This window comes from Heterocephalus glaber, unplaced genomic scaffold (genome assembly GCF_053883595.1).
Source record: "Heterocephalus glaber isolate CG9 unplaced genomic scaffold, H.glaber_assembly_v1.0 deba00000546, whole genome shotgun sequence".
NCBI classification, from domain to species: domain Eukaryota; kingdom Metazoa; phylum Chordata; class Mammalia; order Rodentia; family Bathyergidae; genus Heterocephalus; species Heterocephalus glaber.
Window position 1 is genome coordinate 19,460,170 of NW_028258147.1, and position 26,783 is coordinate 19,486,952.

The 26,783-nt window shown below is 36.3% G+C and overlaps 1 long non-coding RNA gene across 2 annotated transcripts in view; it reads left to right on the forward strand.

Annotated features, from left to right (window-relative positions):
• The window catches only part of LOC147829637 (uncharacterized), a 33,873-nt gene extending 9,034 nt beyond the window's left edge, over positions 1 to 24,839 (forward strand). For both annotated transcript variants that reach the window (XR_015448732.1, XR_015448733.1), the window contains one exon: positions 10,324 to 24,839. This is a non-coding gene — a long non-coding RNA (uncharacterized LOC147829637). The remainder of the gene's footprint in view (positions 1 to 10,323) is intronic.
• The last annotated feature ends 1,944 nt before the right edge of the window (positions 24,840 to 26,783 follow it).

The window sequence follows — 26,783 nt, forward strand, 5'->3', positions numbered from 1 at the left end:
CACCTTCTCTGCCCTAGGAATGTGGAATGGTGGCAGTGAAGCCTCCCTCTGGGTGCTGGGACTGGCTCAGCTTCTCTGCCCTAGGAGCATGGAATGGAGGTGGGGGAGCCCCCTTCTGGATGCTGGGACTGGCTCAGCTTCTCTCCTCTAGGAGTGTGGAATGGTGGTGGGTGAGCCCCCTTTCAGGTGCTGGGACTGGCTCACCTTCTTTGCCCTAGGAGCATCTAGTCTGGACCACTTCAAGGGGATTTAATGGTATAAAGTTCTTTTTTCTCCCCCTGCCATCATTTTTCTTTTTCCCCTCTGAGAGCAAGCCATTAAAGACTGAGAAATTCAAAAGAATTTATGTATATAACTACATGTTTCCACATATATATGTCTTCTCTAATCACTAAAGGTGAAGTTAAAAATCAACAACAGAAATAAAACTAGAGAATATACAAAATTGTGGAAATTAAGTAGCAAACACTTATAAAAGCCAATGGATCAAAGAAGAAACCACAAAAAAATTTAAAAACATGCTTAGAGATGATTATAAATAAAAATATAACAATAAAATTGATGGGATACAGAAAAAGGTAGTGCTGGAAAAAATTATAATCATATATGCTTACACTTAAACAAGAAAGATGTCAAAATGACAACCTAAATTTCTATTTTAAGAAATTAGACAAAGAGCCAGGCATGGTGGCACATGCCAGTAATCCCAGCCCTCTGAAGGGCTTAGGCAGGAGAATGACCAGTTTATTTTGTACTTCCACTTACATATGGCGCTCTCTTTTTTCCCTTTGTATATTGGTGAAGTTATTTATCTTAGAATTAATATCAACATCAAACTCTTTATCCCATTTTGATTCCTTAAGTATAAAACATGTCATTTTATTTGAGCCTTACAGGAATTTGGTGACAATTCAGGCAAGAATTACTCTATTGTATAAATTTAAACAAGGTTAATTTATCTTGGGTCACTGAGAAACAGTAAGAGTCAGTCCTACCCTTCCTTCTCCTACCCCACATGGTTTTTTTAAGGTGTGGGAGAATTGAATAATATTAAAACACACAGGCAGCCTTTTAAAAATGTTAAAAACACATTACCAAGAAAGAAAAAGGAGCCACCACAAACAGGAAATCCTTGTGAATGCCTCAGCTATAACCTTCCTCACCCTGAACTCTTGCTAGAATTGAACAATATAGTCGCAAAGAACATGTAGCATAGAAAATGCTATTGAAAGGCACTGCAAAAGTAAAACAAAAGTTTAAGAAAAGCACAAAGTGTTCCTTAAAAACATAAGATAATATTTAATTGCTCTTGCTTGAAGCATATTATATACCAAGTCCTGTATTTTGAGTGCTTACTTATGTCCTGTATCTGCTGACTTTAAATTTTAAATAATGGTTTGTAATGGAGATTTTTTTCAGTGTATGATTAATCTACCTACTCTACCCTGACATTTATTAACTTTTCTTCCTATGCTCAGTATGGGTGGGAATGAATGGGAGAGAGTAGAATAGGAACTATAACATTTCTTTTAATACCATTTGAATTTGTTTATTATATGTATAAATGAGGGGATTGATTAATTGGTAGGTGGGAAATCTCTGTCCAATGGTTCCTTTTTCATAATATTGTCTGATTTCTTCAAAATTAAAATTTTGTTTTTTTCCCATTAAGTTTATTGGTACATTTTAGGTATAAAATACAGTTACATTCATCTTTGGGATCTTGTACCATTACATGAGTATCTTGGTTCTTATTTTTTTCCCCTTCCCCTGCCCTTCCTTCACCCCCTCCACCCTTCCCTATTTGTAAAGACCTTGTTTCTGTGTTTTTCATCTTCTCATATTTTTTCTTTTCCCTTCTTTCCTTTCCCCTACCCCTCCTAATTCCCCTGCCCCTGTAGACCTTTTCTTCCTATTACACAATATCAATTACACATTTTTAAAATTACAATATCAAAATCTAGGAGACATTACCACAGATTTTACAAAATTTAAAAGGATATAGAAAGCATATTACAAAAATATTTTTTGAAATAAATTTGATAAGTTCTAAGAAGTACCTTGGAAGACAAATTAATGAAACTAACTCTGGAGGAAATATAAAATTTGAATAGCACCTATTAAAGAAAGTATATTCCTAGCTTGAAAACCTACCTATATGACAACAACAGGCTTGTATACATTTTAACTGATAAATTATATCAAACATTTAAAGCAGAAAAAAGAAGGAACACTTCTCCCCTCATTTTAGGAAATCAACTTTGTGCAAATCCTAAAACTGGATAAAGATAATAGAAGAAAAAAGTATGAACATAGATAGAAATTTGTTTAATAAAACAAACTATTAGAAGTCAGATCTGGCAGTATGTAGAAAGTGGTTTTATTATAGGGATGGGAGTGTTGGTTCAGCATTGGAAGATCTACCCCCAAAAGTCATCATTTTAACAGAGGAAAGGAAAAAGCCATATGATCCTGTCACTAGTGGGAGAAAAAGTATTGGACTAAATTCTATAGCTGTTCATGGTAAAAGCTATCAGGAGACTAGAAGTAGAACAGAACCTTCTCAACAGATTAAAGACATGTACTCCATATTTCCAGTGAGAATGCCTTATATGAATGGAGAAGATACAATGCTTTCTCCCTAAGGTGAGGAACAAGGACAGATATGTGCATCCTCTTCATCTGTCCATTAAATTCTGAAACATAGCCCCAAACCAAAATAGTATGGCAATTAAAAAGAAGCAATTAGCACAGCATTGGCAAGGTAGAAGTAAAATCTTTATATGCTGATGAAATGATCATCCACAGAGAAAATACTAAGAAATCTCTAGGAGCCCCTAGAACATGTACCTGAATTTAGCAGGATTAGAAAATACAAGGTATATATAAAAATTCAGGTCTATGTATACTTGCTATAAATGAAGAATTGGATATTGAAATTTGAAAGTTATGTAGGAGTACAAAGGACATAGAAAAGTAAAAAGAAAAAAAAATAACAGTTTTGGGAGACATTTATTACCTAATTTTAAGACTTCCTCTAAAGCTACAGTAATCAAGGCAGTTTTGGCATAAGAAAAGACATATATATCATTGGAATAAAACAGAGAATCTAGAAATAGAACCACACATATATGGTCCACTGAGTTTTGAAATATTATTTAACATTAACATTTTATAGAACATAAACTCAACTCAAGAGCAGAAGAAAAGATAGTGTTTTCAGCAAATGTTACTAGAACACTTGTTATCCGTGTGGAAAAAATTAACCTAAACTCTTTATTTCCATACATAAAAATAACTTGAAAGGATCTATGAACCTAAATATGAAAGACTAAAACTATAAAACTTTAAGAAGAAATTCTATGGGAAAATGTTCATGAATTTAGGGTAGGCAAGAATTTCCTAGGCTATAAAATACATGATGTGGGCTGGGGATTTAGCTCAGTGGTTCCAGTGCCTGCCTTGCAAGTGCAAGGTCCCGAGTTCAATCCCTGGTACCAAAAAAAACAAAAACAAAAACAAAAACATGATGTATAAAATAAAAAAAATTGATAAGTGAGACTGCATTAAATTTTAGAACTTTATATGACATCCTTAAGAAAATGAAAAGTAGTCCTTAAACAGACCATATTTATAATGCATATAACCTATGACCAGAATATATAAAGAACACTTATAGCTCATTAATAGACAGCCCAATTAAAAAGTAGACACAAGAAGATGATAAATAGCCAGTACAACCCAAGGAAAGGTGTACAACACTAGACTCAGAAAAGTACTAATCAGTACAATAACAAGATTGAATTATACACTCATTAGGGAGATGACGTTAAAAGTTTTAAAAGAACAAATGTCTCCTTAGGGGTGAATCAGTTAGAACTTTCTAATACTGCTAATGTGAATGTAAAATGATAAAACCATTTTGGAAAACAATATAGAAATTTCTTGTATAACTGTTAAGAACCAACAGTGCTGTTCTTAAGTTTTTACTTGAGAGGAATGAAAACACATGTTCACAATAGCTTTGTACATACAAGTTGAGTATCCCTTATCTGAAATTCTTGGGACCAGAGTGTTTCAGATTTTGGGTTGAAATCCACTTGATCTACTCCTGCTTTTGTTTTCAGGTTCCTGTCACATGGAGTATTGTTTTCCACCCTTTAACTTTCAGACTATGAGTTTCTTTTTGAATTAAATGTGTTTCTTGTATGCAGCATATTGTTGGATCTTGCTTTTTGACCCAGTCTGCCAGTCTATTTCTTTTGATTGATGAATTTAGACCATTAACATTGATAGGCATAACTCATACATATTAACATCATTGTCTTGACTTTTTCTTTTTGTTGGATTCTCCCCCTTTGTGTGTAATTTCTTGCCATGCCTGACAGATTCATTCTGATGTGATTCCTGGGGTTGTGATCCTCATTGCCTGTTCCTAGAATATTGTCTAAAAGTTTTTGGAGTGCTGGTTTGGTATTCATGACCTTCCTAAGGTGCTCTTTGTGATGAAAGTATCTTATTTTTCCATCAATTTTGAAAGATAATTTTGCAGGGTACAAGAATCAGGTTGGAGGATGTTTTCCTTTAGGGCTTGGAATATGTCACTCCAAGCTCTTCTTGCCTTGAGGGTTTGCACTGAGAAGTCTGCTGTGATTCTGATGCGCTTTCCTTTGTATGTGATTTGTTTCTTTTCTCTAACTGCTTGTAGAACTTTGTTCTTCTGTTAGATTTCTGAGATCTTAACAATTATATGCCTATGTGTAGATTTTTTTTGATCAAGGCTAGTTGGAGTCCTATATGCCTCACTTATCTGTATGTCAAGTTCTTTTCCCCTGCTTGGGAAATTTTATCCCATCACTTCTGTGAGCAGTTTTTTAATGTCATCTGCTCTCTCTCCTGTTTCTTCATTGATTCCGACCAGTCTTATATAATTCTTCTTTGCATCATCTAGGAGCTGCTGGACTGATTTCTCATGGTCCCTTACAACTTTAAAGCAATTTTTATTTTCCTGGTCACTAATTGCAATCTTATCTTCTATATCTGAAATTCTGTCCTCACATTGATTCATTCTGCTGTGTAAACTTTCAATTGAGCTTTTAATCTCCTGGAAATCTATTTGCATCTGTTTTATGAATTCCATTTGTTTCCTATGTTGGGATTCCATCATGTTCCTGAGCTCCTCTCTAGATTTATTAATCATGTCTTGCACCGTGGGCACAATCTCTGCTGTTATGTGAGAAATTATTTCTGATTTAATTTTTTCCAGATCCTCTTTTGTTGCCTGTTCAGGGAGTCCAGGTGGTTCAATATCAGAGTGTTCCATCTCGTTTCCCTTTGGGGTTGCTTTAGGTGATCTGGAAGTCTGGTTTTGAGCATTGTTTATGTACCTTCTCATTTTGACTGGGGGGCAGGGTTGCTGCTGGCACCCATCGGCTCACCTCCTGTGTGCTGGTGGGGGTGGTACAGTGGTCCAGAAGCCTCCTCTTGTGTGCTGGGAGCAACTCACCTCTTTAATTCAAAATGAAATATAAATTTCACCCCAAAATTAAAATTTTATTAAAGGATCACAAATCTAAGAAGGTATTTCAAAGAATATTTTTGTGAACCTCTACCCTCCAAAAACAGAACTCGTTTAATTGAACATAATTTTAGCAATTCTAGTTGCAACATGTTCCCTTTTTATTGTTTACCTGATATCAGTTTGAATACTAAATGAAACTTTTCCAAATTCTAGCTCTTTCCACATGAACTCAGTTTCTGTCCACTAGAACAAGGTGACCTGCCAAGCTGGAATAGACAAGAAGTGGTGACTCACAGAATTTGTTTTTCAATTATTTCTAAACAAGTTAAGTGCAAAGACCATTGATAAGAGTGATTCTAGCAACTCTGTTATCAGTTTGTGCTGAGGCAGTCCCTCTTCCTTCCTTCCTTCCCCACCCTCCCTCCCCAAATTATAAAACCTTCACCCAAGAGAAACAGTCTACAAAAATTTTAATTTTCGTAATCTTGGAATTACTTGAGATGAAGGATGCTTAGTCAAATTGTTATTGACTTTTTTTTCTTGACAATTACCATTGCAAACAATGTAGAAATGTTTCTTTCATGGGTATCTAGCCATAGGTAATTCAGATATAATTTAACTTAAAGCTTTCAGGGATTGCTTTAATCTCAAGGACATAAAAGAAAGATTGGGAGTCAGTTTATGTCACTGGCATTTAGTTGGCATGATAAAACATATATAATAAAAATTATATAACTTTAGGGGCCAGGGATTTAGCTCAGTGGTTTCGCTGCCTGCTGCGCAAGCGCAAATGACCCGAGTCCGATCCCCGGTACCAAAAAAAAAAAAAAGGAAAAAAAAATTATATACCTTTAATTGCATCTGTATTTTTAAAATACAAATGAAATTATTGAGCACACTGCCTTTGAAAAAGTAGCCAATCAGTAACTGCTATAATAGACGTAGCAAGATTCTATTATTTTCAAAACTTCTTATGGGATTAATAATATTATTTTAAAATTTCTGAATGTGACTTTATCAAAGTTTAGAAGAGTATAAATTTAAGGAAAAAATAAGAATGTAACAGTTTCATATCATTTGTCTCTGAATTATGATATTTTGGCAAATTTGAAATATGTATTTGAATCAGTCAATTTCATATCTAACTCATATTGTTCCAGTCAATTTCCATTCCCATGTACTTCCCCAAGGACTTTTTTGTATAAGATAAAAATTCCATTGATATATGCTTACAACTAAGATATCTCACAACACAAAGTTAACACTACATATAAAATAGTAGTTTTTCCTTGTAGCTACCCAGTTGTCTTGGTGTAGTTTGCGTTGCTATAACAAAATATCTGAGGTTAGGTAATTTATAAATAAGAGTTTTATTTTGGCTCACATCTCTAGGATTAGGCAGCCACATCTGATGTTCTTCCAGTGACAGCCTCATGCCACATCATAGCAGAGAAGTGGAGAGAGGAAGTGGGCACACGCAGAAACATGTGCTTGAGGGATACCGGGGGTCAGTGCCAGGCTCACTTTATGACAATTCACTTGTGCAGTATTAATGTGGTCCTCAAAGATCTCAGTCATTCCTGGGAGACATAATGTAGTCTTCAAAGAACTAGCCTTGTCACTTCAGAAAGCCTAATCCATTCATGAGTGTGGTTCCTCCATGACCTATCTGCTGCCCAGCACCACCACATAGATAATCAAATCTCAGTATGACTGTTGATGAGGGAAAAACATATTGAAGCCTTGGTGGTAACCCAAACCAACTTTTTCATACCTGCTGGCAGCTAGAACAGGGCATGTCACTACATTTTACCAAAAGAATGAGAAGTAACATTTGTCACTTCTGGGCCAAGAAATTAAATAGTTCATATGGGTTTGTATCTTCTCTCTTGCCTTTTCTTTCAGTTGAATTTTGATCTCCGTAGCAACCTGAAAACCATGTGCAATGGAGACAGCATTGTCATTGACCTAGATCCCTATATGACTGTGTAAAACAGATACCTACTAATTCCATCAACAGACTGTGAACATCATATTGCACTGTACATGAGCAAAACACAAAAATCTATTGCATTAAGCCACAGAAATGTTGAAATTGTTGTTGTTCAAATAGCTAATCTAAGAGAGCTATCCTTCATATATTGTCATTTTTTCTTGTAGTGTTTTAACAATTTATTAAATCTTGTTGATCTCAATGTTGCCTGTTAAGTTAATCACAGAAAAACTTGACATGTTCTCCTAGTATATGTATACTAGTACACTAGCATATTTGTAGTATATATTATAGTTCAGATGAATAAAATTGGTACTGTGACAACAGATATTTGAAAAGGAAATTAAAGTTTTAATATACTTATTTTTAAACTCTATGAAAAAATGTCAAGTTGTCAAGAATTTAGTGCTCTGCTCTTGTAGCCCTAATTAAATTATTGTTTTATCTTTGTTACACACAAGCATTGAATCCTCTTACCAACCCTTAAAATCGTGAGTGTTAATTAAATAGCATATCTCACTATGATCAAAAGTCCTGTAGGTTTATATTATTCACATCTGATTCAAGAGAATAAGCACATAAACTTGCATTGAAATCTTGTTGAGGTAATTTGAATGTTTACTTATTAATAGAATTCATGAAACTTATCCTTGAAAAAGGACTATGCTGAGACCTACATGAATCTTCTCTTCTCAGATACTTTAATTAGTATAGCTAAAACTATGGCTGATACTTGAGGCAATAAAGTTTGTAGGTTAATGATAGATTCCTAATTTTTAACATTCAATAAAATAGATATTTTCATTCATTTTTAAATTTTAAGGAGTTAATAAAATAGTTATTAATATTCTTCTCTTAGTATTTCTCAGTGATAAATAGTACTTATTTGATATTGGACCCTTTCCATGAGTAGGACCTTGAGCACTGTGGACCATGACCTTTCACATAAGATACATGTGTCTTTCATCTGGAAAGAGTTGATTTTTAAGAATGATGAATTTACTGTAACTGCAAATTAAGTTAGTCTAGCACAGTTTGGCAGAGGCTAGCATAAGACATAAGGCTTCTAGTTCAGAGACCAAGGTCAGTATTGTGGCAAAGTAAAATAGGCTTCATGTTTACATTGATTCTTATATGCATGAAATTCCCAGAGAACTTATGGAGAGGCCCCAGTGGATAATGCACATTCAGTGCTTTTCTCTCACAGCTGAGAAACCCTGAGCCTGATAAATATGAATTTTTTAATGGGAAATAAGCAAACCTGCCTGATGTTCGCTTTGGAGGGAGCCATTATGTTTATTGTAACAGACAATAAGCAAAGATTCTCTCTGACCTAGAGGGAGGCCTGTCTTTATCTTTCAAGGTTGTTAACTATTCAAACATCCTGGAAAAGATAAAGCCATCCAGTGCCTCTGCTCTATATACAGAGAATTTTAAAAGCCATGGAAAACTGTCTCCTATTACGATAGCCACCAATGTGGTCTGATTTCAGGTTACTGGCTGATGTATCAGCTATTCATCTTAACATCAGTCTTTTACAAGGTAATTTTTCATGTACTCCACATTTTCCTTGGCACACTCTTTCTCCAACAAATTACTCAGAGTTGAATATAATACCAGTATCCTCCAAGAGACTGACCTCAGCAACTGCAGTGACTTTGCCCACTACAAATTTTTATTCTTGCCCTTTTCTATTTTCAATTTTTTTCATGCTCCAGAATATACTGGACAATGAGCTTTAAAAACATTTTGATACTTTTCCTTTGTCTGAGCATATGGTTTGAGATAGTTGAGGACATGAGGCACATTAGCACTCATATTTCTTTTACTTTTTCTTTAAAATTTGACTCAACCCATTTCATTTTCATCTTCTTCTGTACCAGTAGTGGGAGGATGCAAAGGGTTATGTGACACCAATATCCCTATGGGTTGTATGAGGCTGGGCTTAGTTCTCAGAGTAGTGAATGGGGCACAGAATGGGGAAACAGACTAAAAGTATCTGTGCCAGGCTATGATTGTACCATAACTTGTTTTACTAATCCTCTAATGTTCAATATTCTTTTCTCTTCATTTTCCCCTATTATAAGTAAATTGTGATTTTAAAAATTCTTGAAATGAAATCACATTTTCCACCTTAAGATTAATTACTAGAAGCAGAATTCCTGGTGCAAAAGAATTATTACATTGCAGAACTTTTGATGTATATTAAAATTGTCTTCCAGAAAAATTCTGCAGATTTATGCCATTTCTAGCCACATGAGAACACTGATTTCCTTGCATTGTCACTGGAGTCTATTACTTAGGTATATTAAAATAGTTTATTTCTTCAATTTACATGTCCTTAATTCCAAGTAAGTTTGAGCCATTGTCAACAACATATTAACCATTGTATTTTTTCATTATGTCTTCCATATTCTTCTGATCTTATTGCATTCATTTTTGTCCCTGATTTTAGACATTTCAGTTATAAACTATACAATGCTTTATTGTATATGTGATAAATATTTCTTCAGGTTATGGTTCATCTTTCAAGGTTTCATAACTGTATTTTTTAAAACATAGATATGAAGTAGTTTTAAAAACCTGTGATTAGGCCCACCAGCCACCAGTCTGGCAGTGCAGGCCAAGAGGTCCCTGACCGTCTGGGGCTCTGCTCTGACTGGCTTATTATACCCACTTGCAACCAGTGAGATGGTGAGGACCTCCTCGACACGCCCCCCAGATACCAGTTTAACCTGCAAACATCTCCCCAATACCCCCTCCCTCCTCTGGTATTCTGAGTGTGCCACTACCTGTTTCCACACTACAGAGGCACAGGGTGACATAAAGGCCATTGTCCTGAGCTGCAGAAGATAGAGCTGAAGTGAACAACAGAAAGAAGGCCTCTCTCGGACTCCTTGAGGAAAACTGAAGCCCACTGGAAAAGTGAAGAGAATCTTGGCAGTAAAGGCACAACAGACCACCATACTTGGTAAGTTGGAGGGATCATCACCTCCCATCGGAACCTGGACTATCTTCAGGGGAAGGGAAGCTGGAACCTGCAGTAGAGCCTTGCAGAGTTCAACCCTTCAGAAGGACAGGGAGCTCAACTTGGGACTTGCAGCCAGAGATCTACCTGAATTTCATGGGTCTGTGACTGGCTTGCTGAGACTCATTGACTTATATCTGCAAATTGCTACCCATGTTGTCTATTGAGACAGCAGAGACATACCCTGAAGGAGGCCCTTCATTTTTATCTTTCCTATGTTATTTTCAAAATTATTATGATGTTTTTGCTCTTATTTTAAATTTTTTTCTTTTTCTACTCTTCAGTTTTATCTTTCTCTTCTCTCTCTCTCTCTCTCTCTCTCTCTCTCTCTCTCTCTCTCTCTCTCTCTCTCTCTCTCTCCCCCCCTTGCTGTCCCACATTGTTCTTCATCTACCTTTGTGTTCCTGTTCTGGCCCTAATTTGTATTTCTTTTCTTGTCTTTTCCCTTCTCTTGCCTGTGTCCTCTGGCCTCACTGCTAACCTTCCCCTGTCCTTCAAACCTACTTATTCCCTCCCTCCCCAGCTCTTTCTAATTCCCCATCCTGAAGGGTAAATTTTCTATATTGAAGAGTTTATTCACTATAAACATATGTTGGGTTGGTCCTCGATTTTGATTTAATTCACACAGTTAAAGGGGATAGATTAATAACTACCACAAATTGTCATTTTCTAAGATGTACTTGATGCTATTGTGCTGCTGATTGTATCACTTGGGCTAAGGTGTTGTGATTGATCTAATCAGATGTACTTCCTGGTATAATGAAAATGAGATAGCCTCAAAGCCATTAGAGACTCAAAACCTAAAGACCAGCTATATCTGGAAGGCGCCTCTGAGAAGCCATCATTCCATAAGGGTTCTAACTGTAAGCAACAAAGATTCATACAATAAGCAACTTCAAAGTACTAACCCAGGAATTAAACCAAGGACACTCCCAAAAACAAAAATGAGAAGACATTTAAGGAAGGCAGAGACTCAGACTTCCACCCCACAAAAGACAAATTCTGGGGGAAATGAGGTGGAAAAGTCTGATAATCAACCACCTGGACACCCTGAACTGATAGCACAGGAATTAACAAAACAGATGAAAGAGGCTCTAGACAAATTCACAGCAGAAATAATCTCCCAGATAACTACAGAGATGGTGAGCAGAGTGAAAGACATGATTAGAGGCTCTGGAACAGAAACAGATTAAAAAAACAGATGAGCGCAGAAACATGCTGGAAGCCACGAATGCCCAGCATAAGAAAGAAATGGAAACCATGATCATCCAGCATAAGAAAGAAATAGAATCCATGAAACAGGTTCAAACAGATATTCAGGAGATTAAAAACTTCATTGAAAGTATGCACAGCAGATTAACGGAATGTGAAGATAGACTATCAGATATAGAAGACAGGATTGTGGTTAAGGACCATGAAAACAGAGATTTCTTAAAAATAGTAAGGGACCACAAGAAATCAATCCAGCAGCTGCTAGATGATGCAAAGAAGAATAACATAAGACTGATAGGAGTCCACGAAAAAACAAGAGAAAGTACAACTGACATAAAAACAACTGTTCACAGAAGTAATAGTAGAAAACGTCCCAGAAAAGGGTAGAGAATTGGACATACAGATAAGTGAGGCATATAGAACTCCAACTAGCCACGATTAAAAAAATCTACACCTAGACATATAACTGTCAAGATCCCAGAAACCCAACAGAAGACCAAAATCCTACAAGCAGTTAGAGAAAAGAAACAAATCACCTATAAAGGAAAGCCCATCAGAATCACAGCAGACTTCTCAACACAAACCCTCAAGTCAAAGGGAGCCTCCAGTGAAGTATTTCAAGCCCTAAAAGAAAATAACTTCCAAACTAGACTGTTGTATCCTGCAACATTATCTTTCAGAATCAATGGGGAAATTAGATACTTCCATGACAAAGAACACTTGAGAAATTTCATGAACACCAAACCAGCACTCCAAATATTCTAAACAATGTCCTAGAAAAAGAAAATGAAGGTCACAATTCCGTAAGGCACAACAGAGGGAAGTCACCAGGCAAGGTAAGAAACTAAAGGGAAAGGGGGAAAAATAAGAAATAAAAGAGACAACAACAGTAAAACATCATGACAAGAATGAGTCAATTAAACCATCAATGTTAATGGCCTCAATTCACCAATGAAAAGAAATAGACTCAGGCCAGGTATTTAGCTCAGTGGTTTTGACGCCTGCTGCACAAGTGCAAGGACCCGAGTTCAATCCCCGGTACCAAAAAACAAACAAACAAACAAATCACAAAAGAAATAGACCTGCAGAATGGATCAAGAAGCAAAATCCAACAATATGCTGTATACAAGAAACACACCTAACTCAACAAGAAATTCATAGACTGAAAGTAAAAGGATGGAAAACAGTTCTCCACATGACAGGAACCCAGAAAAAGCAGGGGTAGCAATCTTATGTGTAGACAAAGTAGATTTCAAACCAAATCTAATTAAGAGAGATAAAGATGGCCACTACATCCTTGTGAAGGGAACAATCCAAGAGGAAGAGATGACAATCATAAATATATATGCACCAAATACAAATGCCCCCATCTATGCAAAACAAATAATGGCATGGAAAACCAAATAAGCACTACTACAATTGTAATGGAGGGGCCTCAATACCCCACTATCACAAATAGATCACGTAGGCAAACAATTAATAAAAAAATTTTAGAACTGAACCAAGGTATTGAACAAATGGACCTAGATGTTTACAGAGTGTTCCACCTCACAAAATCAGAATACACATTTGTTTTGGCTGCACACAGGTCATTCTCAAAAATAGACCACATGCTAGCTCACAGGACATGTCTAGGTAAATGTGAAAGAATTTAAGTTACTCCCTGTATATTATCAGACCACAGTGCAATAAAATTGGAGATCATTAACATAAGAAACCACAAAACCCACACAAGCACATGGAAATTGAATAGCACCCTCCTGAACAACCAATGGTCACAGAGGAAATCAAAGAAAAAATTAGACAGTTTCTACAAGTAAATGATGATGCCAGTACAACATGCAGGAATCCATGGGACACATTGAAAGCAGTTCTATGTGGGAAATTCATAGCAGTGAGTGCCCATGTTAGGAAAACAGAGAGAACTCAAATGAATAACCTAATGTAGAACCTCAAGCTCCTAGAAAAAGAAGAGCATAACAAACCCAAAGCTCATACAAGAGAGGAAATTATAAAGATCAGAGCAGGAATCAATGCAATGGAGACTAAGACAATGATACAAAAAAAATCAATGAATCAAAGAGTTGGTTTGTCAAAAGAATAAATAAAATTGATAAACCTTTAGTGAACCTTATCAAAAAAAGGAAAGAAAATGCTCAAATCCATGCGATTAAGAATGAAAAAGATTAAGTCACAACAGATCCAGCAGAAATCCAGTGGATCATCAAAACCTACTTTGAGAACCTGCACTCTAATAAAATGGAAAACACAGAAGAAATGGACAGATTCCTAGATACATATGAATTGCCAAATTTAAATGAAGAAGATATAGAAATTATAAACACCCCAATTACAATGAGTGAAATTGAAAATGTAATAAAAAATTTACCAACAAAGAAAAGCCCAGGTCCTGATGGCTTCACTGCTGAACTCTATAAGACATTTAAAGAAGAACTAACACCATTATTCTTTAAACTCATCAAGGAAATTGGAAGGGAAGCAAGACTTCCAAATTCATTCCTGGAAGCAAGTGTTACTTTGATTCCAAAACCAGAGAAAGACCCAACCCAAAAAGAGAACTACAGGCCAATCTCCCTAATGAACATAAATGCAAAAATCCTCAAGAAGATCTTGGCAAAAAGAATACAGAGTGTCATCAAGAAGATCATACACCCTGACCAAGTCAGATTTATCCCAGGGATGCAAGGATGGTTCAACATATGTAAATCAGTAGATGTAATACACTATATTAACAGAGCCAAGGACAAAAACCATATGATCATCTCAAGAGATGCAAAAGAAGCATTCGACAAAATCCAACACCCATTCATGATAAAAGCCCCATAGAAAATTGAGATACAAGGTCTTTATCTCAACCTGATTAAGGCTATCTATGAAAATCCAACAGCCAACATCAAACTAAATGGTCAAAAACTGAAATCTTTCATGTTAAAATCAGAAATAAGACAAGGATGCCTACTATCACCACTCCTGTTCAATATAGTTCTGGAAACATTAGCCACAGCAATTAGAAAAGAGAAAGAAACAAAAGGAATACAGATAGGAAAGGAAGAAGTTAAACTCTCATTATTTGCTGACCATATGATACTTTACCTGGAAGAGCCAAAGAACTCCGCCAGACTTCTAGACTTAATCGACAGATTCAGTAGAGTAGTTGGATACAAGGTCAACACTCAAAAAACAATAGCCTTCTTGTACACAAATAACAGACTCACTGAGAGAGAAATTAGGGAAACAATTTCTTTTACAATAGCATCCAAAAAATGAAATATCTAGGAATCAATCTAACAAAGGAAACAAAAGACCTCTCTACACAACAGCACTCCAAAAAAAGAGATCGAAGAGGATATAAGAAAATGGAAACATGTCCCTTGTTCCTGGGTAGGAAGAATGAATATAGTGAAAATGGCCATTCTTCCAAAACTGCTATATAGATTTAATGCAATGCCAATTGAAATTCCAACAATATACTCCACAGAACTAGAGAAAACAATCCAAAAATTCATTTGGAACCAGAAGAGACCTAGAATAGCAAAAGCAATTCTAGGCAACAGAGACATGGCTGGGGGTATCACAATCCCCAACTTGAAACTATACTACAGAGCTACTCTGATAAAAACCAGCATGGTACTGGCAAAGAACCAGACCCGAGGATCAGTGGAATAGATTAGAAGATGCAGAAACAACTCCAGACAAACTAAGCCACCTCATCTTTGAAAAAGTAGCCAACCACTCTCATTGGAGGAAAGATACCCTATTTAACAAATGGTGTTGGAAAAACTGGATTTCAACCTGCCAAAGATAAAAACTAGACCCGTATCTATTACTGCGCACTAAACTAAGATTGAAGTGGATTAAACATCTTAATATTAAGACAGAAACATGAAACTTGCTGGAAGATAACTTAGGTAGAACTCTTGAAGACATTGGGATAGGAAAAGGCTTTATGAACAAAACCTCAGTAGCAGGGGAACTAGCACAAAGAATCAACAACTGGGATCTCATCTTATTAAAAAGCTTCTGCACTGCAAAAGAAACCACCAACAGAGCTAAGAGACAACCTACAATGTGGGAAATAAATGTTTAGCAGCTATACCTCAGACAAAGGTCTGCTATCTAGAATATATGAAGAGTTGAAAAAAAATCAGACCCCCCCCAATTTAAACATCTAAATATTAAAACAGAAACACTAAACTTGCTGGAAGATAAGTTAGGTAGAACTCTGGAAGACATTGGCATAGGAAAAGACTTTATGAAGAAAACCTCAGTAGCACAGGAACTAGCACAAAGAATCAACAACTGGGATCTCATCTTATTAAAAAGCTTCTGCACTGCAAGAGAAACCACCAACAGAGCTAACAGACAACCCACAATGTGGGAAAAAAATTGTAGCAGCTGTACCTCAGACAAAGGACTACTATCCAGAATATACAAGGATCTGAAAAAAATCAGACCCTCCAAATTTAAAGACCCAATTCAAAAATGGGCATCTGAAATGAACAGACATTTCTCAGACAAAGAAGTAAAACAGCAAATAAGCATATGAAAAAATGTTCAACATCACTGGTCATTCGAGAGATGAAGATGAAAACAATGCTGAGATTCCACCTCACCCCAGAAAGAATGTCTGCTATCAAGAAATCAACCAATAACAAATGCTGATGTGGGTGTGGGGAGAAAGGAACCCTTCTCTACTGTTGTTGGGAATGCAGACTGGTGCACCACTGTGGAAATCAGTATGGAGATACCTCAAAGAACTAGAACTAGTGTTCTCATTTGACTCGGCTATTCCCCTGCTGGGTATCTTCCCAGAAGAATTAAGAGAATCATACCACAGCAATATATGTGTCCCCATGTTTATAGTGGCACAGTTTGTAATTTGCTAAAGCTTGGAAATTCCCCAAGTGCCCATCAACTGGAAACTGGATAAAGAAGATGTGGTTGTTTTATAAAATGGAGTACTACTCAGCCACAAAGTATAAGAAACTAGAGACATTTATAGCTGAATGTGCACATTGAGACCATATACTCTTTAGTGAAATAAATAGGACACACATGTGTAAATACCAAATAGTTTCTGTAGTGTGGGAAACTGAAAGTGTAAATAAGGATTAAAATGTTTAAAATGAATAATCGATAATTTGAAATAGGAAGAAAAGATCCAAAGTGGTAAGGGAAGTGGAAGGGGAAGGGGAAAGGAAAGAATGGTAAGGAAAAATTATGAGAAATGAAAAAATTGAAACAAAGTCTATGTGAATAGGGAAGGGTGGAGGGGGTAAAGGGCGCACAGGTAATGGGGAAAAAAATAAGAACCAAAATACATCATGTACAGGAACAACACCCAATGATAAATGTAAACATAATGTATACCTTAAATGTACCAATAAAAGAATTTAAGCAAAAAAAAAAAAAAGACCCATGATTATATAATGTAACTATGTGGCCAAGCGGGCATCCTTCTTTATAAATTTCAGGTTTATTTTTTCTGTGTGGTTTATGGTGAATCATTGTTCTCTGCCTTCCCCCTTAAAGAAATGAAGTGGCTGCTGTCCAAAGTCATCAGAAGTAAAATAGAGGCAGAGCAAAGCTATAACTTTATGCACCAATGTTATTAATTTATCAGAAGATTTGGTCACATAAACCCTAGGTATAGCTGGCCTATGGTCATTTTATTTTGCCAATCAGGGGTAAAATGAGAATGAAACGAGCTAGTAATGCCACATCAATTGATAGCATATTTTCTGTGGGCCTCTGCCTCTAAACCTTCCTTCAGTTTTCCAAATGATATGCAAAGGTCACAGTTTTGTTGAGAGGTGACCAGAATTAACTTCTCCTTGTTAGATGGAAATTGTCTCAGAAGTTAATGTGTAGTGGGAGGTATTACTTCTTTTTCCAAGAGAGCGGTGGCTGAAAGTCTGCCAATTCATATTCTATGAAACTTTTCAGAAAAGCAAATTAAACTATTTTATCTTTCCTTCTATGAGATAAACATTTATCTCCAAGCTTTCTAGCCTTATCGCAGGGATGCTGTTGTACTTTTCTTTATTTTCATCACCACCTGATCAATATTATTTCATTTTTTGTATTTCTGTGAATTTAATCCTAATATGTCAACTTTTTTGGATTAAGAGTTCCCTAGAAAATTAATATAGCATGCTTATGAATGTGTGTGGGTGTGTCATGGAGGTGTGGCCTTGGGTACTATATATGGTCCTTCACACATTCTTCTCTGGCACTGTTACCCTGCTTTGCATGCCAGCTGCCATGAACTGAGCATCTTTGCTACACTATGTGCTTCTGCTGTGATATTTCTACCTTGGAGCCAGCTGATCATGGCCCACTAAGCAGTGAGCCAAAGTAAAACTCTCATCCTTTAATTTCTGGGTTTTGAGTGTTGTGCCCTAATTATGTGAAAGCTGACTAATGCAGAAAACTAGTACTGGAGAAGTAGGGTCATTTCTGTGACTAAATGTAATCACATGGTGTAGAAGCCTTTGGAGTCAGTTTAAAGGAAGAGTTTGGAAAGCTTTAGAGATACAGGTTAGCGAAGCCCTATAATGCTGATGGGAGATTCTGAAGACCAGAATGCTGATAGGAATGTGGACAGTAAACCAGGCTCAGAGGGTTTCAGTAGGGAACAAGAATTCCATTGGCTTTTGGGCTAGAGACCATGTGCATTACACTCTGGGAGAAAATTTGTCTACATTTTGCCCATGTCCTGAGACTTTGCAGAATGCTGAGATTAAGGGCAGTGGATAATTAATCTGGCAGAGGAAATTTCAAGACAGCTCAATATTCAGGCCATGGCGTGGGTACTGCTGGCTGCTTTAGCTGGATTTATAGTGTGACTCAGGGGCAAAAAGCAGAGCAGAAAAAGTTGAAAGACTTAAATTTTTGCCCAGAAGTAGTAATGTATAAAGGGTGAGGGGGAATTCAAGTGTAACTTCTGAAGAGATTAGCACCATTAAAAAGAAACCAGTATTTTTACAAGAATAAGAATTATTTTTTACAGGGAAAAGAAGAAAGATATCTTGAGGGGATCTCAGGAATCAGGAACACTTCACCCATGGAAGCCTCAAGATGCAATTTTGTCAACCTTTCATATGAGAATATACTCTCTGGGACCCTTTCTCAAGAAAGGCCTCCTAGGGAATTGGTTCCCCAGGATTCATTTCATAGTGCTCAGTCATCCAGAAACTCTGAAACTGCTGCAGCTATGGTCCGAGGGGGCCGAGCAGCTGCTTGTGCTGACAGCAGATCTTGGTGTTTCCATATGATGCTTGTTTTAATGACATGAATTCAAGAGATGTGGAGTCAAGGAAGCTCCCTCCCAGATTTTATAGGGGCAAGAAACGCCTGAGTGGGCAATGCGTGAAGCTGTATGAATAAGGCCAAAGGTGCGGTGGAGACCCTAGGAAGTTGGAGATGACAGGAATGTGGAACATCAGCTGAGGAAAGCTGCCAGCCACGAGTGGAGCCAGCCCAAGGGAGAGGCACTGTGGGCTGCAACCGGCAAGGCCATAGGGGTGGGGCCACCAATGCCCTTTGTAATTCACATTTTACTACAATGTGCCCTGGATTTCACAAGAGACTTAGACTAAGAATTTTGAAAAATGCTGAAAATCTTGAGAGTTGGGAAGAAATTATTGCTTTTCTGGTTGCAAGTAGGACAGTTGATATGTTAGAGGGAAGTATGAACTTACTATTTTCTTCATCTATAGATTAGGTATGGTTTAAGGAGACATGTTTGAGTGTGAACTTGACAAGAGATGGATTTGGACTATTACTTCTGAAAAGTCAACTTTATTGGATTATGAAATGCCTAGAACATTAGTAAAGTGTGCTTCAGGGTATGTCTAGGTAAGTCGTGGAGGCATGACCTTTAGTAATATATATGATCCTTTACGCATTCCTGTCTTGCACTGTTCCCATGCTCTGCTTTCCACCTGCTGTGAACTGAGTGGAGTTGCTCTGCTACATACTTCTGCCATGATATTTCTGCCTTGGAGCTAGCTGATCATAGAATGAATCCCCTGAACTGTGAGCCAAAGTAAAGTTCTCCTCCTTTAAATTGTGATGGGTATTATGTCCCAACAATGAGAAAGTTGATTAATACATCATAATAAAGGTTTACATCTCTTGATTTTATAGACTTATCCAGCACAAACTGAATAAAGAAATATTATAAGGATTAGAAAAGTCAAATTGCTAACAGAAACTCACTAAGAAGAATACATTCTGGATGTACACTATCCAATTTATCATCTCAGGTTTCTTGTTTACAAGATACCTCCTCTACACTCAAACATAACAGATCCAAACTGTGGCAAACACCCATGAGCTAATTCCCAATGAGTATCTAATTTGTTTAGCCTTTCTTCTTGAATGTTGGCAAAGTTCGTGACTTGCCTCTAACCAGCAAAATATGGCAAATGGAATTGCAATTCTTTGATTACATTATATTGTATGGAAATGGGGTAGAAGGTCACTGACTTGAGTGTACTGTCTTAGCACACCGAGCTAGAGATTCTTTTAATGACTTTGAAGGAGCCAACAACCACGCTATATGTGAACTGCTTATACAGGGGGTTAGGTGTCAGGTGTCTAAGACCTGTCAGTGACTTCTAGCCTACAACCAGTAAAAATCAGATCTTTAGTCATGTAGCTATGAAGAAACTAATTCTTCCAAGAACCTGAAAATGCTTGGAAAAGCCAATTTTTCCCAGCCAAGTCTCCAGAGGAAAAAATGCAGCTCAGCTGAAACTGTGCTTATACCCTTGTTTAAGGGTATTGTGGGATCCTGAGCAGAAAGCCCAGCTAAATCATCCCCTGATGGCTAACTCACAGCAACTGTGAGGTAAGAAAAATATATTGCTTTAAACCTCTGCATTTGTGGTACTTTGTGGCATAGCATATAAAACTAACACTTAAGGGTGGGGGATTTAGCTCAGTGGTTCCACTGCCTGCCTTGCAAGTGCAAGTTCAATCCCCAGTACAAAACAAAAACAACATCAACAAAAAAGCCTAACACATAAATCTAAACTCATTACCATCTTTCTTGAGCCTCTCATATTTTCTCTTTATCAGCACAAATATTTTTCCAGTGAAATTTATTGTTAATTCTAGAAGACAAGCAGTTACTGAATCCTGTCAATTTTATATCTAAACCATACCTTTTATGAATCAATTTTTCCATGTCAGCACTCATTTTTCTGAGTTATTCTCTTATTACTTTCTACCTAGGCTACTGCATATCTTTTCCTTCCTTGGATCCTTACTGGGTCTCTGTCTTGTGCAATACTGACACATTTCTTTATCTAAGGCTGTGCTGCCCAAATCTTCTTCAACAGATACCAGTCCTGTGGAGCATACCTTACAGTACAAGTTTTACAGGGGGAAGACGTGTGACCTTCTAGTTCACACTCATGTGCCTGATATGTAGTATTATGCAGCTTGGAAAATAATGAGCAAACAGATCAGAATATTGAAATTGAGAGTATTAAAGTTTTGATCATTTTTGCTTCTGATTATAAAAGTACAGTTTAATACTTTTGTCCTTACAAGGTTTTTCAGAGACTGTTATAAAACAGATTTGGATGTAAGTAGAATGACCATACTTCTCACTTGTTCCTTCCCCTTAAACTCAAAATCATCCTAGCTGAGAATGCAAATGCAGGTGCTGAGTTGTGGATGAGGTGCCAGTATAGGCAGAAGAGTAAGAGTACTAGATCAGAATACTAGGCAGGTTTTCTCACTCAAGACCCTTGGCGTATGCTTCCCTCTTTAAAATAATTGAATTGGGGAGAAATTTAGGGATAGTAAAGCTGAATATCCTTGATTTTTAAAAAATTGTTAAACCATTGTGGTTTCCATATCCTTTAACCCTGTAAATCTCAAAGGGAATCTAACATGTTTCTAGTGAATTTGTACTTGAATCATCCAAAAGTTTTGAAATCCAAAAATCTTTGAGAAGCTCTTTTTTTCTTGGTAGTGTGTTAGAAAAGGGAGTTGGTAGGATAGGTAAGGAAGATTGAGAAGGGAGAATTTTGAGCTACAATCAGGATCATAATGAAACTTCCCCAAACTGATAGAATTCACAAAATAATCAAATTTTAAAACAAAATCTACTTTGTTCAAATGGATTTTGAGTATAGCACAGTATAATTGCTTCATTTTGAAACTAATCTTTGCCTATAATAGATATTCACATGTTCCATAAGTATAGCATTTGCATAACACTAGATTGATTTAAAATCTCCTGTTTTAGTTCCAGATTAGGGTAGAGATTATTTCTAAATGCTTGGTCAAATATCATTAAATATTAGTAGAACTTTTCTCCATTAAATGAGTCACTGAGAACTTCCAAACACAGAAATATCAAGGGAGCAGGAGGCAAGAGATTATCAGTGTGATCACTCTCTATCCAAAGGACTCAGTGATTGGTTATATGCTGAATTCTAATATGTGTGCAGTAATATTATTGGTTGAGTAAATCTGAAAACTGATGAGGGTATAAAAATAAAACAAAACTTTGTAACATTGTTGCATTTTAAGAAGCACTGTTACTGGATTACTCTATAGAAATACTTACAGATTAATACTCACAAGTTCCTTTTTCTCCAACTTTAAGTTTCAGCCTTTCGGATCCTTGGTGAGAATGCCAGTGTGGCTAGAATCAGTGAGCAGTCTCCCCATCCCAGTAGTTCTGGCTGTTACAGAGCTACTCCATTGCACATTGTGTCTGAGCATGACAAATTTCATATATGTGTTGAGTACAATGGCTTAAAATTATGAAATGAAACTGTCTTATGAAACATTATTTCTAAATTTTCTGAAATTTGAGTACATCTAGAATTTGAGCATCCACATCTCAGTTCACAGCCCTCTACCCTTCGTTTGACCACCTGGATTGAGCACCTCCTAATTAGGAACAATGGATCTCACCACCATCATAGCAGAATCAATTCATAATGAAATTCATGCTCAGCATAGCATAGGCTGTGCCAGGATTTTACAAAACATACTTGATTCCTTTGGGAAGCATGTTTATTTTTGGGTTTCTGAGCAGATGCATTTCTGCAATTGAAAAGCAGCTTGCCAATAAGCTGGATTCTGAAATCTAGCCATTTTAATAAGAAAATCCAAAGTAGTGGTATAAGTTCTTGACCATCTGTTAGTACTTTTATAGAGAACATTATTGCCTATGGTAAAAGTAAAGAATATAATGAATTCTCAGGCACCATCCAGTTCTAAGATTCTGTTAGAATCATTAGATTCATTTACTAATTAGTGCAATTTAATGTACTTTGGGACTACTTGAACATAGTATACATAGATTTATGTTATTTGAACTGCATGACTATCTTCTCATGGATACTCTTCTAACTTCATTAATATCTTTTCTACTTGATCCCTGATGTTGAAAATATACTCAAAGGACATATATGTATATGTGCTGCCGAAGCAAGCACACTTAAAGGACATATGTGAGAAGACAGTGTTTCTCATGTGATGTTTAAACAAGGATTAAAATTAAAAACCTTTAGGGAGAGAGAGAATACACAGTAGTTTTAATTTTTACTAATGTGACATCAGAGGTTATGTAGTGAGCAAACTGTGATAACAGGTACTGGACATCGCTAAAGATATGAGGAGCATTACCTTGAAGAGAAAGGAAAAGCAGCCATAAAAATAGAAGGTAGAGACATTTACCTTTTGTTTAAGAGTTAGCTTGCATAGTGTTATACTGCCTACAAGTGGAAAGCTATCACATTCACCCTGCGGCTTCAGATTTGATAGTGAATTACCCCAAAATGCAGTGTAGTACCCATAAGCAATTTGGAGGCTACCTTATTCCTCTCTCTATTTCATTATTTTAAACATGGCAACAGATATTTAAGTTTAGTAATTACATGCTTGATGAAATGTAAAAAAGTATAAAAGGTAATAGATAATTTTAAATAACATTGAAGGAAAGGAAGAGTTAATCTTAGAAATAAATTGCCAACCTGATTAAGGTAAAAATGTAATTCCTAACAAATTTATTTTTATAATATTTGTATTTACTGATGCAAGGTAGACTAGTGTTTAATTAGAACAAAAGGAATAGTAGTAAATGCTGATTTCTCATCTCTACCGTAACAATATCAGAAACATAGGGACAAATTTGTTTCTGTTCTTTTCAACAGACCATGTGTGACCCTATTAGGAGATGTTTTAAAGACGTTTCTTAGCATTTTGAAAAAAATATTTGTACTACCTACTGAAAATAGCTTGATATGAAGTCCCAAAGGAATCCTGTCTGCCTCATAAAGTTCTTTTAGAGTTTTCAGTTTTTGGCTTTTTCCTTCCAACTGCACAGTGGATGGAGAGTCTATCTCCAAATTTAAAATAGAAGTGATAATGTATCTTCCTAAACAGTAAACTTTTACCTAATTCTTTCAATAAAGGGCATTTTGATATATTGAAAAACTCAATTTATAAAACCATAATTTTTAGCAGTAAATTACAGATTAATTACTCGCTCTGTGATTCCTAATGCAATCAGTGTAAATTCCCCTCTTACTACCATTCATATGCTTGTCTGAGAGGTTGTGTGCTACAACTATTGAGCAACCACAAATTCCAGTGATACATTTACCAGCTGTATATCCTTCAGCTAGTCACTTGCCATCTGTAATAATTAAATTTCCTGGTTGGTAAAACAGAATCACTGTGGCAACCACCAGACAGAATTGCTGTGGGGAGTAAATTAGAGAGTGAATGTAAAATGTATAGCGTAGCACACAGCATGTGGGATGCACCCAATAGTTGTCAGTGATATTTTCCTCTTATTCATTAATTTTTTTCTGGATTTTGTTAATCAAATGTTTTCCTAAAATGAAACTCAGTTTTTACTTAATATGACATAAATCTTGTGTAAGTAATATTTAGAGTCAAAGCATCAATTTATAATCAAGTACAGATATATTAGGCTGCTGTCTGGTGAATGCAGTTTGTGTAGATTGCCAATCTAAACACTTAGAATCCAAAACAGTTATTGAGATTGATTTTTAAAATTCCAAAAATAGAACTTCTTGTTAGCAAATGATAAATTTGACTCCTAAAAGTTTTAGTAAATATATAATTATAGGTTATTTTAAACATAAGCCCTCACTTTGGTATGTTTATACTTTATTGAGGTAAATAAATAAAAATAAAATGAACCTTGTAGGAAATTGCTTGATATTTTAAAAACTCAAATCATTTCAAACATATCACTCATTATGCATCAAATCCTGAAAGTCCAAACCAAAGAAAATGGAAAAAGCAGGAATCATCGGTTTTTCAGTCTCTGCTGGGCCATTTGCATCATCGTACAATGCGCAGTGTTATCTTCAATCTTAAACACACAAACCAATAAAAAACCTATCTGACAACTACCACCTCATTACTGTTTTCTTTTCTGTCTAGTCTCCTGCCTAGGACTATCTTGTCCTAACAATTCCACTGAAAGCTCTGTCTGGAATATCTCCTACATTGCCAAATCCAGTGTCACTCTTTATCGCTCATCTTTGACTCAGTTTATTGTTTGGCCCCTGCCTACCACTCTGTCTTACCTTTCTGATCTCTATGCACCGGAATGCTGCAGGGTCGGGCTTTATGTAATCTTTCTTCATTCTCTACTTTCACTCTCTTGGCATCTTCATTCAGGTCCTTCCTTTGAAATATCTCTCTATATAGATGACCCTAAATTAGATCTCCAACTTTGACCAATCCTATGAATTCCAAGTTTGTATATATAATTGCTGATCTCCTACCACCACCTAAATGAAATACAGGAGCTTCAAATTTACTTTGTTCATAACAGGACTGTTGGTTTCCTTCAAACTCCTTTTCCTAATGTTTTCTCCATCTTAGGAACTGGAATATATTCTTCCTATCCTTTTATCAAAAAATAAAACCAAACAAACAAAATGAACAACTTTGGAGTTACCTTTGTATTTTGCTTATCTCTCATGTTCCACATCCAGTTCATTGGCAAATCTTTTGGCTCTGCCTTCCACACATATCCAGAACTAATTCTCACCAGCTCCCCCACTATTGCTGGAGTCCATGCCACCATTTCTCACCTAGATTACGGTAATAACCTTTGTCTTTTCTGTGTCTGTGATTGATCTAAATAGTGCTAAGATACCTGCCACTCCTGATTACCTTGGTTATGGACCCCTAATATCAACTACAGTATGAGAAAGTTCACATCCAAGTATTCAGCAGCTGAACACAGGAAATCTAGATTGTTGTACTTTAGGAAAAAATGGAGGAAGGGTTAGAGATGAGTTTCATGCATAGATAAAAGGTGAGATCATCAAAGTGGTTAAGGTATTGCTTTTGTGATTGCTCAGCAAAAGCTAATTATGCCCCACTGAGGCTAAATTGTCCTGAACACTCTGCCTTTAATTAATTTTCCAGTCTGGCTGGAAGGAGCAGTCACTGTTCTGGTTCTGAGTGAGTGTATAGCACGGTATATATGTCACACATTTCTTCTAGTAGTGCAGTAGTACTGGAGATTGAATCCAGGGCCGAACACATGCTAAGCACTATACCACTGAGCTACATACCCAGCCCAATAGCATATCTTTCCTTGTATATGTCCTCTTTAGTGTCTATCAAAAAAGTTTTATAGGCATCTTTTATTGGATTTATCCCTTGGGATTTTACCTTTTTATTTTTTCATATATTTTCATATTTTGTTAGGTTTATACCCAAGAACTTTATGTTATTAAATGTTTTAAGTCTAAATGATATTGTTTTAAAAGTTTATTTTCTAATTTTTCTTTACAAAGTACTAAAATATAAAAGTACAATTGATGTTTATGTATTAATCTTGTACCCTACAAGCTTGATTAGCTCATTTATTATATCTAGTGACTTCTTTGTGGAGTCTTTGGGATTTGTGTGTGTGTGTGTGTGTGTGTTGTGTGTGTGTGTGTACTGGAGCTCGAACTCAGGACCTTGTGCTTGGAGGC